The sequence below is a fragment of the Halyomorpha halys genome, unplaced genomic scaffold (assembly GCF_000696795.3).
Source record: "Halyomorpha halys isolate HHAL.00 unplaced genomic scaffold, Hhal_1.1 Scaffold390.1, whole genome shotgun sequence".
Lineage (NCBI taxonomy): Eukaryota > Metazoa > Arthropoda > Insecta > Hemiptera > Pentatomidae > Halyomorpha > Halyomorpha halys.
The window spans coordinates 1,598,765-1,602,513 of record NW_027112043.1 but is presented as its reverse complement, the minus strand read 5'-3'; the positions used below and the strand labels follow the sequence as shown (position 1 = coordinate 1,602,513).

Below are 3,749 nucleotides of genomic sequence, written 5' to 3'. Positions count from 1 at the left end.
GTGGACAAAAGGCGTCACTCCAGTGGTTCCTTTGGCACCAATAGCTCCTTTGTTAAAATCCATATACAACCGGTTCAGGAATGTAGAAACATTAGTTACAAAAAGAAACTACTTTTTAAAATTATTTGCAGGTGTACGTTCTATGGGCTGGATTTTATGCATCAGACTCCGGTACTATAAAAGACATACTGAGGCCTAAGTTGTATAATAGTCTTTAACGACGTTAAAGGCTGAATGATGTTCTTATGATTATGGACTAAATAAAAAATTCAGAAGAATAATTAGTAATCTGAGGTACCGGTAGTGCAACGTCCCTCCTCATACACGTCTGACTCCTAATGTACTGATATCTGTTTATTTATTAATTTAAATCATTATAATTAATTAAAACTAAATGTTTTAATGAACGTATAATTCCAGTACTTATCTATAATAATCAATACTAATCAAAATAAATCAGTACTAATCATATAACTGTAAATTTTAAATGTGAATTTAACTTTTATTTGGTCAAACATTAAATACAACTTACTAGGATTTTCTGGGTTGATTTGCTTTATTAACTCTTTTAGTTCTTCTGGGCTTGGTTCCATGTACATTGATCTCAGTATTAGCTGAAACCATACATTAAATCTAATTCATGTAAATTATATTATTTATTTTGAGACCTGAAATAAAGGTAATAATTATGCATATGATACATTTATTAATAATCCATAAGCTATACCTAATATATAATATACGTAGACAGCCAGGGGTTTTTTGTTTTAAGATTTTATCCAAGCATTTATAATACCTGAATTGGAAAGTCATCGAACGGCTCTAGTTTTATCGACTCACTCAACGTAGTTATTAAAACGTAGTCGATGATACAATTTCTGTTTATTTGGGTTTTAACTTATCTTAGTGTTATTAACTGGAGTAACAACTAGCCATTCTCCTTTAGTTATATTTTGGTTGGTAGGTGCGAGAAGCTGATGGGTTTTATAACATACATTATAGATTTTATAACATCGTAATTTATGCTGCACACTTTCAAGGAAATATTTTTATGTTACTCTGTTCTTCCAGACTTTTAGGGTGGAGTAGCAGGTATTGGCACTGACCACTCCACGTTATGTAAATTAAAAACAAAAATCTAACAACTGGATATACTTTCCATATAAATCATGCAAAGGTCTTATTGAAAACACGTTTTAACTTAACTGTTGTGAGTGCATTAGAATGTATCAGAAATTTTAAAAAAATTCATTATTTGGTGATGAATATACAAACCGCTGGGCTTACGCCAGTTTCGATGTTAAGGCAACTTCTTATGCAGATGAAATGTTTAGAAGCATTAATGACTAGTGGCCTTGAACATGACGCCAGGATATGCCCCATCTCTTGGGGGCAAGCAATCTTATAAAGACAACCATAAATATCAGAGCACGTTTCAACTAACGCCGGTAATTTCAGTACTTCAGATTATCGTTAAAATAAAATAAATAAATAAATGTTAAACAAAACGTTTGTAGGAAGAAACCTGAAATCGAGGCCTGGGCCTGATACAATTTTGAGTTCTTAGGTCAGTCTGTTTTTGAAATCCGTGGAGGATTCGTTTTTAGGGCCCGGCGCGGATTATCTTGGGTGTCCAGGACTGATACAATTTTAGTTTTTGGGTAAATATATATGAATAATGTTTTACCGCCAATCATCATCATCATCACATTTGTTAAGGTAGATAGGTTGCGACAGTTTGCTGTTAGTCCACTGACATACTTGTACTAAACTACCACTTAAGACACAGTGTATGACTGTAACAATCATACAGTTACAGTTATAATGACGTTACTGATTCTTCAAGAACGGGTAAGGTTGTGGGCATTGTTTGGTGGGGAGAATCGGCAGCAATGATTTCAACCCTAATTTAGCTCTCACCATCATACTCTACAGGATTGAAAAAGCTATGCATGTAAAGAAATGGACACCACTAATAGGGAAAACACCTTCAAATACCGTTGGTAGAAAAAGGTAATATTCAATCTGAATTATGTAACCATACGTAATCCATGTTTTTTCTGTTCTAGAGGGATCGGGAAAAAATAGGGTAAGGCAAATTAATTAATTACCTTAATGTGTTTGGACGAAATTCTTCCTTCACCAATACCATGCTCCACATCTGCTTCAAATAGACGGAAAAGTTCCGTCAGCTGCTCCTCGTGTTCTTCGCTGATCTTAAACTCTTCAGGTGGTTTTTTTAGTTTCCGTAAACGATTAGAGGCATTCTTAATATTTTCCTCTTGAATAGCTTCCATATCTAATATTTTATTTACAATCAGATATTTAGAATAGTAATCATCATATGTACCTACATTAAATTACATTATTTACCTCTTGAGATCAGGTCCTATTGAAAACAATATTGAGTAGTTTAAGCTGTCTTATAACTAACTTTTGTAGAGATGTTCTCAATAGCAGGCGTTTGAGCTGTTCTCATGGCGACCGAGAATGAAAAATAAGTTTACTTAGTAACGGAAATCAATAACTGAATCATAAATACAGGATTAATAAAACGTATTTCTAAAATAGTATCGTTTACTACGGTTATTTTACTCTTCTTTTTCTTAGCATTCAAACAGAGTATAAAAAATTTATGATAACCTGTTGTAATCGAATTTAGGTAAATCTTATATTGTTTATCTTTAGCTAGATCACACGTTTGCCCTTATCATTCAAAAACCTGATTTATTAAAATTTCACTGCAAATCTTCGCGCGGTAAACTGCATAAAGACTACGGGATTGACTATAACTTAGCATCAAAGACAAAACTAAATATTACAAATTTAAACATAGTTGGCTTTTAAGTTTGTTTGGATCAGTTATTTACTTGAGGTTTGTTCCAACCACCACTTTAGATTGTCAGAAGCATGCTCATAAGTTTAGAAATGGAAAACCCATACTGTGCCTCGGAACAATCCTTTCCTTTTACAAACATATCATATATTATAAAGAGTTTGAATATTTGATTATTTTTTATGTCAGTATTTACAAAATAAATTAATTTGATGCTGATATATTATCAATATAAAGAAAATAAACTGACATTGTTTTCCTTGTTTATAAAATCATACACAATCTTACTGTATAATGAAGTTAAGCTAGTGGAAAAAATAAATGAATCAGTATATACAACAGTATAATATCTGTAAATTCAATATGAGCATATATTTTTCGATTTAGAAGGTTCCTTGTTTATTAAATACTATTCTTGATGGTGAACTGGATCTCATCAAAATAGACAGAAATGAGAAGCTTGAATCTCTTTAGCATAACACTTATTCTGAATATTAAATGTGTAGAGCTTAGCTATAAAAAAATGTTTTCATGTTGATATATATATTTTAAAGGAACATCTATCACATTCTACTTATTCATAAATGTAAGAATATTAAAATATAAAATTTTAATGATGCTAACCTCAGGCATTTACCAACATTTGTTTTGTAAATAAAATTGTTTATTATGCTTACCATTGCAATAATTTTACATTATTAGAAGGTAGAAAAAGTGTTTTTGAAAAACAATTTAAAACGACTAATTACACTTATTGTTCTAATTATATCTGAGCCTGATTCTCAAAAAGACTTTACATAATATTCAGAATGTTTTGATTAGATAGATTTATATAATAGATTTAGTCAGACATAGTTTAATGAAAAACATTAAAACTACAGAGGCTTTGCAATTCATATCCAACTTAATCTAA

At 31.1% G+C, this 3,749-nt stretch overlaps 1 long non-coding RNA gene across 1 annotated transcript; it reads right to left on the bottom strand.

Moving 5' to 3' along the window:
- Positions 1 to 509: 509 nt before the first annotated feature.
- On the bottom strand, positions 510 to 3,017 carry LOC136796383 (uncharacterized). The gene is made up of 3 exons (XR_010844092.1): positions 2,374 to 3,017; positions 2,112 to 2,299; positions 510 to 614 (listed from the first exon to the last, which is right to left on the bottom strand). It is a non-coding gene; the product is annotated as an uncharacterized lncRNA (long non-coding RNA).
- Positions 3,018 to 3,749: the final 732 nt, after the last annotated feature.